Source organism: Stenella coeruleoalba (assembly GCF_951394435.1).
Source record: "Stenella coeruleoalba genome assembly, chromosome: 20".
In the NCBI taxonomy this organism is placed as follows: Eukaryota; Metazoa; Chordata; class Mammalia; order Artiodactyla; family Delphinidae; genus Stenella; species Stenella coeruleoalba.
In genome coordinates this window covers 12,331,120-12,344,953 of record NC_137166.1, presented here as the reverse complement: position 1 = coordinate 12,344,953, position 13,834 = coordinate 12,331,120, and the positions used below count along the sequence as shown (strand labels likewise).

Sequence of the window (13,834 nt, the reverse complement as noted above, 5' to 3'; positions counted from 1 at the left end):
ATGATCAAGGAATCAATCCAAAAAGAAGATATAACAATTTTAAATTTATATGCACCCAACACGGGAGCACCTCAGTAATACATACAACAACTGCTAACAACTATAAAACAGGAAATTGACAGTAACACAGTAATAGTGGGGGATTTTAACACCTCACTTACACCAATGGACAGATCATCCAGACAGAAAATTAATAAGGAAACACAAGCTTTAAATGACACAATAGACCAGATAAGATTTAATTGATATTTATAGGACATTCCATCCAAAAACAGCAAATTACACTTTCTCAGCTGCACACAGAACATTCTCCAGGATACATTACATCTTGGGTCACAAATCAAGCATCAGTAAATTTAAGAAAACTGAAATCATATCAAGCATCTTTTCCGACCACAACACTATGAGATTAGAAATCAATTACAGAGAAAAAAACGTAAAAAACGCAAACACATGAGGCTAAACAATACATTACTAAATAATCAAGAGATCACTGAAGAAATCAAAGAGGAAATAAAAAATACCTAGAGACAAATGACAATGAAAACATGACGATCCCAAACCTATGGGATGTGCAAAAGCAGTTCTAAGAGGGAAGTTTATAGCTATACAAGCCTACCTCAAGAAACAAGAAAAATCTCAAATAAACAATCTAACCTTACACCTAAAGGAACTAGAGAAAGAAGAACAAACAAAACCCAAAGTTAGCAGAAGGAAAGAAATCATAAAGATCAGATCAGAAATAAATGAAAAAGGAACAAAGGAAATAACAGCAAAGATCAATAAAACTAAAAGCTGGTTCTTTGAGAAGATAAACAAAATTGATAAACCTTTATCCAGACTCACCAAGAAAAAGAGTGAGAGGACTCAAATCGATAAAATTAGAAATGAAAAAGGAGAAGTTACAACAGACACCGCAGAAATACAAAGCATCGTTAAGAGACTACTACAAGCAACTCTATGCCACTAAAATGGACAACCTGGAAGAAACATACAAATTCTTAGACAGGTATAACCTTCCAAGACTGAACCAGGAAGAAATAGAAAATATGAACAGACCAATCACAAGTAATGAAATTGAAACTGTGATTAAAAATCTTCCAACAGGGCTTCCCTGGTGGCGCAGTGGTTCAGAGTCCGCCTGCCGATGCAGGGGACACGGGTTCATGCCCCGGTCCAGGAGGATCCCACATGCCACAGAGCGGCTGGGCCCATGAGCCCTGGCCACTGAGGCTGTGCATCCGGAGCCTGTGCTCCACAGCGGGAGAGGCCACAACAATGAGAGGCCCACTTAGTGCAAAAAAAAAAAAAATCTTCCAACAAACCAAAGTCCAGGACCAGATGGCTTCACAGGTGAATTCTATCAAACATTTAGCGAAGAGCTAACACCCATCCTTCTCAAACTCTTCCAAAAAATTGCAGAGGATGGAATACTCCCAAACTCATATTACAAGGCCACCATCACCCTGATACCAAAACAAGACAAAGAGACAACAAAAAAAGAAAATTACAGACCAATATCACTGATGAATATAGATACAAAAATGCTCAACAAAACACTAGCATACAGAATCAAACAACACATTAAAAGGATCATACACCATGATCAAGTGGGATCTATCCCAAGGATGCAAGGTTTCTTCAATATATGCAAATCAATCAATGTGATACACCATATTAACAAATTGAAGAAGAAAACCACAGGATCATCTCAATAGATGCAGAAAAAGCTTCTGACAAAATTCAACACCCATTTATGATAAAAACTCTCCAGAAAGTGGTAATAGAGGGAACCTACCTGAACATAATAAAGGCCATATATGACAAACCCACAGCAAACATCATTCTCAATGGTGAAAAACTGAAAGCATTTCTTCTAAGATCAGGAACAAAACAAGGATGTCTACTCTTGCCATTATTATTCAACATAGTTTTGTAAGTCGTAGCCATGGCAATCAGAGAAGAAAAAGAAATAAAAGGAATCCAAATTGGAAAAGAAGTAAAACTGTCACTGTTTGCAGATGACATGATACTATACATAGAGAATCCTAAAGATGCCACCAGGAAACTACTAGAGTTAATCAGTGAATTTGGTAAAGTTGCAGGATACAAAATTAATGCACAGAAATCTCTTGCATTCCTATACACTAACAACAAAAAATAAGAAAGAGAAATTAAGGACACAATCCCATTCACCATTGCAACAAAAAGAATAAAATACCCAGAAATAAACCTACCTAAGGAGGTAAAAGACGTGTACTCAGAAAACTATATGACACTGATGAAAGAAATCAAAGCTGACACAAAAAGATGGAGAGATATAACATGTTCTTGGATTGGAAAAATCAATATTCTAAAGATGACTATATAACCCAAAGCAATCTACAGATTCAATGCAATCCCTATCAAATTACCAGTGGCATTTTTTACAGAACCAGAACAAAAAATCTTAAAATTTGTATGGAGACACAAAAGACCCAGAATAGCCAAAGCAGTATTGAAGGAAAACAACAGAGCTGTTGGAATCAGCCTCCCAGACTTCAGACTATACTACAAAGCTACAGTAATCAAGACAATATAGGACTGGCATAAAAACAGAAATATAGATCAATGGAACAGGATAGAAAACTGAGAGATAAACCCACACATGTATGGTCAACTAATCTATGAGAAAGGAGGCAAGGATATACAATGGAGAAAAGACAGTCTCTTCAATAAGTAGTGCTGGGAAAACTGGACAGCTACATGTAAAAGAATGAAATTAGAACACGCCCTAACACCATACACAAAAATAAACTCAAAATGGATTAGAGACCTAAATGTAAGACCGGACACTGTAAAACTCTTAGAGAAAAACACAGGAAGAACACTCTTTGACATAAATCACTGCAAGATCTTTTTGACCCACCTCCTAGAGAAATGGAAATAAAAACAAAAATAAACAAATGGGACCTAATGAAACTTCAAAGCTTTTGCACAGCAAAGGAAACCATAAACAAGACAGAAAGACAACGCTCAGAATGGGAAAAATATTTGCAAATGAATCAACGGACAAAGGATTAACCTCCAAAATATATAAACAGCTCATGCAGCTCAATATTAAAAAAACAAACAGGGCTTCCCTGGTGGCGCAGTGGTTGAGAGTCCGCCTGCTGATACAGGGGACACGGGTTCGTGGCCCGGTCTGGGAAGATCCCACATGCCGCAGAGCGGCTGGGCCCATGAGGCATGGCCGCTGAGCGTGCGCATCCACGTCCGGAGCCTGTGCTCTGCAGTGGGAGAGGCCACAACAGTGAGAGGCCCGCATACCGCAAAAAAAAAAAAAAACCCAATCCAAAAATGGGCAGAAGACCTAAATAGACATTTCTCCAAAAAAGACATACAGATGGCCAAGAAGCACATGAAAAGCTGCTGAACATCACTAATTATTAGAGAAATGCTAATCAAAACTACAATGAGGTATATCACCTCACACCAGTTAGAATGGGCATCATCAGAATATCTACAAACAACAAATGCTGGAGAGGGTGTGGCGAAAAGGGAACCCTCTTGCACTGTTGGTGGGAATGTAAATTGATACAGCCACTATGAAGAACAGTATGGAGTTTCCTTAAAAAACTAAAAATAGAACTATCATATGACCCAGCAATCCCACTACTGGGCATATACCCTTGAGAAAACCATAATTCAAAGAGTCATGTACCACAATGTTCATTGCAGCACTATTTACAATAGCCAGGTCATGGAAGCAACCTAAATGCCCATCAAGAGATGAATGGATAAAGAAGAGACTGTCATACAGAGTGAAGTAAGTCAGAAAGAGAAAAACAAATATCGTATATTAACGTATATATGTGGAACCTAGAAAAATGGTACAGATAAACCGGTTTGCAGGGCAGAAACTGAGACACTGATGTAGAGAACAATCGTATAGACACCAAGGGGGGAAAACGGCGGGAGGGGGGTAGTGGTGGTGGGATGAATTGGGAGATTGGGATCAACACATATACACTAATATGTATAAAACAGATAACTAATAAGAACCTGCTGTATAAAAAATAAATAAAATTCAAAAAAAAGAAAGCAAGGAAGGAAGAACAAAAAGAAAGAAAAGGAAGAAAAGAAAGGAAGGAAGGAAGGAAGGAAGGAAAAGAAAAAAAAAAGGCAGTTTCACTTAAGAACAAAGCAGCAGTTTGCTGAGAGTCTGCCACGAGCACTACATTTGCCCATTTGTGGAGGAGGAAGCTGAAATTAGGGCGGTCACACTCCAGGACATGGCTGTGGTGGGGTGCAAAGCCCTGGTCTGCCTGACTCCAAGCTTGAAATCATGAGAGTGAGAAGCTCACAGATGTGGAGGTCCCCCCATATCTAAGACATATCTACAGGGGAGGTGTCTCCATGATGGTATAAAAACATGGCGGCCTTGTTGGTCTATTAGTTTTGGACAAACGCACTGTCATTATGCAAGATGCTCACATTAGGGGAACCTGGGTGGAGGGTACATGGTATTCTCTGTTCTATCTCTGCAACTCTTCCATAAATCTTACGTTTATTTATTTCCTTAAATGTGGCAGAGAAAAGGAGAAAGTATTATTTAAAAAATTGCTGCCTAAATGCAATGGGATAGTCTGGATTGGATCCTGGAATAGCAAAAGGACACTCAAGGGGAAACTGGAATAAAGTTTAGAGTTTGGTTAAGAGTTCTGTCCCACTGTTGATATCTTAATTTTGACAAACGTTCCATGGTCATGTAAGATGTTAAAATTAGGGGAAGCTGGATGAAAAATACATGAGAACTCTATCATTTTAGCAACTTGTCTGAAATAAACTATTCAGGTTATTCACTATAAAATTATTCTAAAATAAGACCCTTGCTTTTATTAAAAAACCCAAAGCAGTAAAAAATTAAGTGAGGACTTCCCTGGTGGCGCAGTGGTTAAGAATCCGCCTGCCAATGCAGGGGACACAGGTTCGATCCCTGGTCCAGATCCCACATCCACGGAGCAACTAAGCCTGTGTGCCACAACACTGAGCCTGAACTCTAGAGCCTGCGAGCCACAACTACTGAAGCCCATGCACCCTAGAGCCCTTGCGCCACAACTACTGAAGCCCGTGTGCTCTAGGGCCCACGTGCCACAACTACAGAGCCCATGTCCTGCAACTACTGAAGCTCACGTGTCTAGAACCCGTGTTCTGCAACGAGAAGCCACTGCAATGAGAAGCCCACGCACTGCAACAAAGAGTAGCCCCTGCTTGCTGCAACTAGAGAAAGCCCATGTGTAGGAACAAAGACCCAACGCAGCCAAAAATAAATAAATAAATAAAAATTAAGTGAAGTAAATATTCTATATACCATATTTATAATTGTATTTGTAATGAAATATAATTGTATTAAAAATGAGGTTAATTTATTAAATCTTAATTCTTAAATAGATATCTTTTCATATTCTATTTTATGAAATGGGAAGTAAGCATAAAGCTCTCCCGCCAAGAGTGGTGGTCTCCAGGAAAAGCATTTGTGCAACTGAGTTGCAAGCTAAATCTGCTTTCCCAGATAAACTATGGTTATTCATACTTGGGTACTTGGCAGACATCTTCTCATTTCTGAGAAATGAAAGAAGTCTGTCATTTGAAGGAGAACAACTGACAGTATTTGCTGCCAATGATAATTCTGAGCTTTAAAATTCTGGAAAACTTCTATCTACCACTGTTAGCTGGACAGCTTCCCGGTACTTAAAGGCTTTCTGATGAGATTGGTGGTGATACTAATGAATATAACTTGTTAATGAAATCAGTCAACATTAGAACTGTATAAACCAGTGAACTAGTATTTTCCAAATAACTAATGCATGGTGTTACAAATCATGCATATTGGTAAAAAAAAAAAATTCATTCAAAATGCAAGACCAAAGATTTTAATGTAACAGTACAAAATCTGATCAGTTTTCAGATTCCACATTGCAATTAAACTTTAAGATACTACCATTGGAGGGACTTCCCTGGTGGTCCAGTGGTTAAAAATCCGCCCGCCAGGACTTCTCTGGTGGTACAGTGGTTAAGAATCTGCCTGCCAATGCAGGGGACATGGGTTTGAGCCCTGGTCTGGGAAGATCCCACGTGCCATAGAGCAACTAAACCCGTGCGCCAAAACTACTGAGCCTGTGCTCTAGAGCCCGCGTGCCACAACTACTGAGCCCGCGTGCCACAACTACTGAAGCCCATGTGCCTGGAGCCTGTGCTCCGCAACAAGAGAAGCCACCGCAATGAGAATCCCGTGCACTGCAATGAAGAGTAGCCCCCACTCACTGCAACTAGAGAAAGTCTGCACACAGCAACGAAGACCCAACGCGGTCGAAAATAAATTAAAAAAAAAAAAAAGAGTCTACCTGCCAATGCAGGGGACATGGGTTTGAGCCCTGGTCTGGGAAGATCCCACATGCTGTGGAGCAACTAAGACCGTGCGCCACAACTACTGAGCCCGCACTCTAGAGCCCGCATGCTGCAACTACTGAAGCCCGTGCGCCTAGAGCCCGTGCTCCACAAGAGAAGTCACCACAATGAGATGCTTGTGCACCTCAACGATGAGTAGCCCCTGCTCGCTGCAACTAGAGAAAGCCTGCGCTCAGCAATGAAGACCGAGCGCAGCCAAAAAACTAAATTAAGAAAACAAAACAAACAAATCAACCTTAGGAAAAAAATAAGAAACTACCACTGGAGAACTTCATGTATTAAATAAAGACACTCAAGTGTTTGAATTTGGTGTGCTGATGAATTAGGTGCTAATGCATAAAGCCACCCACAGTGGCTGTGTTTTGTTAAGCAAGTCGATGTTTAGTATTACGTTTTTAAACAGGGAAATCAAGGTGCTGCTTTTTCAAGAGGGGAGTTATATAAAATATTCTCTTTATTTGATGGATTGCGCTGCCTAATGAAGCATGCCTGCAGCAAAATAAGGAGGAAGGGCTGATGTTGTCTTTGGCCCTTTTGGTGTTGGAGTTCCTCTGAGACAGCCTGCAGCATGTCCCTGAAGGCATGCTCTATGCCTACAACCCTGCTTCTAAGGCTTCCAGGGAAAATCACAGAGCTACACAGATCCCACAAACCTATCATTTCCAAACTCAGACCTGCTTGCTCTTAAAGGCGCTCAGAAACCCTAGGGAGTGACTGTCTAGGAAGCTCCCCTTTCCCATTTCCCAGAGACCATCCCAACCACCACCACACTCTTTGAGTCCCTAACATCACCTCCTCTTTCCTGTAGGGAGTAAATAGGAGCTATCAAGCAGGAACCCTTTTAACTTCCAGGTCACTTCCCTACGTGGAGGCTCTAAGTGTGTATTCTCGTAGCTTCTATTCCAAAACTAATGCACGCCCCTGAGCTGAGAATTCCATCCATCTTTTCCCACCTCCTCAGCAACGTCACTTGTTTAAATACACCTCTTTCCTCTGTTTTAGCTTTTCCCTCTGTAGCTGCTCCAAAAGTCTGACCTCACTTGCTCTACCCCTTCCACAGCCCTCACTCCTTCCTTCTCCCACTGCCATTTGGGCTGTCTTACTCCTCCTATGAAACCACCTGGTGGAGGTCGCCAATGATGTCCTAGTTACTGAAGGCAAAAGAACCTTCTCTCCCTCTTCCTTTTGTTGTAGGTACTGGGAATGTGGGAGTTCTGGACATTTTAAATGACTGAATTGAGACCATTATTTAGAGTTAAAGATCTCAGAAAAATAAGGCTCAGCTAGAGAGTTCATCCAAAGCATAGTAGGAGAGGCACAGAGAAATTAAGACACTTCTCAGTATTCTATAATTAGGAAGTAGCAGATTGGGACTTTGAAGCCAAGAAGCTAGGCTCCTGCTGGCTTAACCTCTCATTAAACTGCTACTTCTAGTCTCCTGTATTTTTTTAAATGATGTACTTCAGAGGCTTTCCCCATAAGTACATACTGATCTCAGTGTTTAATAGCTGCATTATATTCTATTGTGTAGATATACTATATTTCATTAGTCACATATTGATTGGTATTTAGACTCTTCAGTTTTGCTATAACAAAAAAAAGTTGTAATAAACTTTCTTAAAGAAAAACTACCATCATTCATATTTTGCTGTAGTACCACAAAATGATATCCAAAATTATCTAAACAGCTATTAAAATACGCCTTCCTTTGCCAACTACGTATCTGTATGAGGCTGGCTTTTCTTCATATCATTCAACCGAAATAACATATTAAAACAGACTGAACAGGGCTTCCCTGGTGGGACAGTGGTTTAGAATCCGCCTGCCAATACAGGGGACATGGGTTTGAGCCCTGGTCCGGGAAGATCCCACATGCCACAGAGCAATGAAGCCCATGCGTCACAACTACTGAGCCTGCGCTCTAGAGCCCGTGAGCCACAACTACTGAGCCCACGTGCCACAACGACTGAAGCCTGCGTGCCTAGAGCCCGTGCTCTGCAACAAGAGAAGCCACTGCAATGAGAAGCCAGCACACTGCAACGAAGAGTAGCCCCCACTCGCTGCAACTAGAGAAAGCCTGCAGAGAGCAATGAAGACCAAACACAGTCCAAAAAAAAAAAGACTGAACGGAGCAGCAGACCTGAGAATCCAGCTATCTTCTATTAAACCAGACATTAAAGAGAGAAAATCACACCATGACTCTAATCTGTTGGTAAATATACTTATTAAGCAACCTAAACGCCCATCAACAGAGGAATGGATAAAGAAGATGTGGTACATATACACAATGGAATATTAGTAAGCCATAAAAAGGAACGAAATTGTGCCATTTGCAGAGACGTGGATGAACTGAGAGACTGTCATACAGAGCAAAATAAGTCAGAAAGAGAAAAAGAAATATCGTATATTAACACATATGTGTAATTTTAAAAAATGGTACAGACAAACCTATTTGCAAAGCAGAAATAGAGACACAGATGTAGAGAACAAACGTATGATCACCAAGGAGGGGGGTGGGTGGGATGGACTGGGAGATTGGGATTGATGTACGTACACTACTGTGTACAAAGTAGATGGCTGGTGAGGGCCTACTGTATAGCACAGGGGGAAAAAAAAGAAGATACAATCTGTTTGCAAGACATATATTAAGTTAACCTTAAAAACGCATTCCCATATACATTAGGTGCAGACAAATACTGTTTGATTCCACTTATACAAGGTACCTAGAATAGTCAAATTCAGAGTCAGAGAGTATATTGGTAGGTGCCCCCTGGGGAGGGGAACGGGGAGTTAGTGTTTAACGGGGACAGAGTTTCAGTATAGGAAGGTGAAAAATTCAGGAGATGGATGATGGTGAGAGCTGCCTAACAATGTGAATGTACTTAGTGCCACTTAACTGTACACTTAAATAAGGTTAAAATAGTATGTTATATATTATGTCTTTTACCACAATAAAAACAATTTTTAATAGTAGTATGTAGTTACTTGTTTATATTATGTTAACATGTATCAGAGTTCATTATTGTTATTTGAAAATGAATTAATAAGTATTTAAAATTGTTCTCAGTTTTAACCTTTTATACTACAAATGGCAGTTATAACCAACTCAGTAAATTTTTTTTTTTTTTGCTTTACAATGCTGTGTTAGTTTCTACTGCACAGCAAAATGAATCAGCTATATGTATACATATATCCCCTCTTTTTTGGATTTCCTTCCCATTTAGGTCATCACACAGCATTGAGTAGAGTTCCCTATGTTGTACAGCAGGTTCTCATTAGTTATCTATTTTACACATAGTATCATCAGTGTTTATATGTCAATTCCAATCTCCCGATTCAACCCCCGCCCCCCACTAGCACTCAATAATTTTGAAGAGTGCTAAGAGGTCCTGAGAACATAAAGCTTGAGAACTGCTGAGGTAGGGTAACATGCATACAAGCTCCTTTTCTCCAATAGGGAAAAAAAAAAAAAGCCAGATTCTTATTAACAGGGAATCATTCACACCACTGGCTCCAAAATAGCAAAGCTCTGCAGAGGCTGATATGCTGTGTAGTGAATCAAGCGTTGAAGTTTTAGTTAGTCCGTGCATTTAATTTTTCCCCCCAAATACTCTTTTTTAAAAATTTTATTTCTTTATTTTTATTTTTGGCTGAGTTGGGTCTTCACTGCTGCGCATGGGCTTTCTCTAGTTGCTGCGAGCAGGGGCTCTTCATTGTGGTGCGCGTTCTTCTCATTGTGGTGGCTTCTCTTTGTTGTGGAGCACAGGCTCTACACGCATGGGCTTCAATACTTGTGGTACTCGGGCTCCGTAACTGTGGCTTGTGGGCTCTAGAGCACAGGCTCAGTAGTTGTGGCACCCGGGCTTAGTTGCTCCGCAGCATGTGGGATCTTCCCGGACCAGGGCTCGAACCCGTGTCCCCTGCACTGGCAGATGGATTCTTAACCACTGCGCCACCAGGGAAGTAACCTCCACCCCCCGCCCCCGCCCAAAGACTCTTAAAGAGCAAAAAAGTAAGACAAAACAACAGAACCACCAAATCTCATGCCTTGGATTTGCCAAACCATGAAGCCAGTCTTTCCTGAGACTCCATGCCTTTGCAGCCTGTTAGCAGTTTCCCTGACCATTACCACCTCCACCTAGTACTAAGGCAACTGGCTTGCCTTCTATCAGATTCTCCTATCTTTTCTCCGGGGATAACAGTCCTAAGCAAATTTGGAGACATATTCAGGACCATTAAAAGTAACTGGTTTTGAATTCAGAATAAAGGGATAACTACCTCCGGCCTAATAGGGATGTGCTTCACTGTCTACTTGACTAGGGTCAATTTCATAAGTACCATCTAACATTTTCAATGTTTTGTTTATTGTGCTATCAAACCCCACGTTTGCATTGCTAACGGATACACTCCAAAGAAAGCTGAAAACGATCTGCCAGAGAGAGAACTAGTTTTCTACTTGGCTGAATCTTGTGTACTTTCTACCTTTTCAGATGCTGGTCTCCCAATAGAGCTTGGAATAGCCATTTTGTGACTTACCCACACATACCTCTTATCCAATCAAATAAAAATGTCTTCTGGAAGGAGGTCCCTTCTGAAAGTAAACACAAGTGTCCTTATACTACAAGACAGCTTTATTTCACAGACTTGGGGACTTTGGAGCGGAAGTCAGGGAAGAGCTGGCGGTGTCTCTGAAGAGCATAATGCATCTAATTAGTCTTAACCACTGACTGGGTGTTGAGGCACATGGCTGGGTAGTGAGTGAATAAAGTTCCTTGGAGCCAAAGTAGTGGGATAAATTCTAAATCCTGCATTAGATGAGTAAGAAAAGCCCTAGGGAAAATCAAGCAGAAAAATATCTATGGTACTGGAAGATAAGGAAAGTAAAACCATTTTTCTCTGAAGATCAATCTATACATGTAGAATTATATCCACTTATTAACTGTGTCATAATACAAATAATTTTAACTATAAGTGGGGTCCATGTAACTCTTATCAGTTACCAAGGCGTCACCAAAGCCTCAAGGCTACTGGACTATCCTATTAAGATTTAAATAAAATTGGTTCAATCTATCATCTCACAGAGAAAAAACATGTATCCCGCCCACTCTCTTCTGTATATTCTTAGAGTCTATTATTAGTTGCTTTCAGCTTCAATTTTTTGGGTTGTGTTGAATTTACAGCCTCTGCTCTGTCACTCATCTTTAGCACACACTGTCTATACACACAGTGTTACGCATGCTGGTATCCCATGATGGACAACAACAAATTCTGCCATCAATGCAAAGCTGCAGGCCATATCACACTTCTCCAGAAAGCCTCAGGATGGAGGTGGGGGCGTTGGTGTGGAGGAGGGAAGCCTCAACCCAGCACAGTAAATGACTCAGATGGAACAGAGAAATCAGCCATCTGTGTTACTGGGAGTCCCTGGGAACTTTTTACCAGCTATCTCTTCCTCTAAAGGTCCTAAAATGGTCAAGAACTCTCTGGTATTGTATGTCAAATTTACAGATAATTGTATATGTGTAATTTTTCTAGGAGGTAGGTCCTTAACTTTCATCAGATTTTCAAAAGCCTCAAGATCCAAGAACGGTGAAGACGTACTTTATATTTAGATGAACATCAAAGTGCACTCTAATAGTAAACAAAATTGTCTCCCCACTAGATAATTCAATCAGTAATGGGGAAATGCAAATTAAAGCTACAGGACATACCATTTCACACTCATGAAACTGGCAATTCCAAAGTTTGCCAATGCCAAGGATTGGAGCAATAGGAACTCTCACTTGCTGCTAGACGGGTTCAACCACTTAGAAAAACAAAGACATAATCTTCTTAGGTTAACATTTAAACATATTCTAGACCCAGCAAATTCACTCTTAGGGCAGTTCTCAAACTGCTGGTTTTAACCCAATGGATCATGAATCAATTTAGTGGGTCACAACCAGTATTTTATTTTAATGAAAGTGAATGGAATAAAATGTTATATTTTTACCTCATTACACATAAATAGTGCATTTTGCCTTATTATATTTCTTACTATGGGGTCATGGTTAAAAACATGTCCCAAAACAATGACCTGGAGAAACACCTACACACGTGCATAAGGAAACGTGAATGGGAATGTTCACAGCAATATTTTTCCAAGAGCAATAAATGGGAAACAATAGAGGAAAATGCAAAAATTGTGGCATACTATGGAATATAATAAAGCAGTGAATATGACTGAACTAACGCTACCACATCAATGTGGATCTCAAAGTAAGGTTGACTGAAAAAAAATCAGTCAAAGGAGAATACATACTGTAAGACAACATATTTCAAGTTCAAAAATGAGCAAAACTAAATAATAAATGTTTCAGGGTACATACATGGTAACAAAAAAAAACTAAAGTAAGAGAATGACAAAAATAAAAGTTAAGATGGTAGTTACCTCTTTGGGGTTGAAAGGGGATGCAAAACAGAAGGATACACAGGGAATTTCTAAAGTTTAATAATGCTTCCTGGGCTTCCCTGGTGGCGCAGTGGTTGAGAGTCCGCCTGCCAATGCAGGCGACACGGGTTCGTGTCCCGGTCCAGGAAGATCCCATGTGCCACCGAGCAGCTGTGCCCGTGAGCCATAGCCGCTGTGCCTGCACGTCCGGAGCCTGTGCTCCGCAACAGGAGAGGCCACAACAGTGAGAGGCCCGCGTACCACAAAAAAAAAAAAATAATAATAATAATGCTTCCTTTCTTAAGCTGGGTAATGAGTGTATGGATGTTTGTTTTGTTTGTATTTCTTAGGTATACATTACGTATGTTTTTTGTATGCAGGCAATATCTTACAATGAATAGGAAAACAAAGCTCTGTCACTAAAATTAGTGTAACAGCAACAGCAGTACTTTTGCTGGTCACCACCATTCATAAGCCCAGGTTTTGATCTCTACTATTACTCTCCACTAAAAAGAACCAGGACCGAATGGGAGATGACTCCATGTCCTGGGGCAAGAAAACAGTCAATACTGTTCTGGTACTTTCTAGCATTGACAGAAAGCAAGGATATTTTTAAGTCTGTCAGAGTTGTGCTGAAAGGATTAAACAGTCAGCTTAAAGACTATGTTGTTAGCCAGAATGCGACACTGCATAAATCAAACTAATTTTGTAAAAATAATTTAGCATTACAAATGGAACGTCCAGAGGGTCTAAAATGGGTTTCTGTACGTGGAAAGGAATAGTAGTAACCCCTTTCCTTCTTCTCAGTAACACCCATAGGGAGTGTAAGGTAAAGACAAAAATAGCAGATACGACAATAACTTCTCTGTGGCTGATTAAAATCCCCCTTTCTTAGTTTTCTATTAAGTGCAAAAAATCAAGATAACTGGAAATTAGCCAGCAGTTTACTCCAAA

At 40.3% G+C, this 13,834-nt stretch overlaps 1 protein-coding gene across 4 annotated transcripts in view; it reads right to left on the bottom strand.

Moving 5' to 3' along the window:
* Positions 1–13,834, bottom strand: part of CFDP1 (craniofacial development protein 1) — a 138,166-nt gene that overhangs the window by 55,651 nt on the left and 68,681 nt on the right. The window lies entirely within an intron of this gene.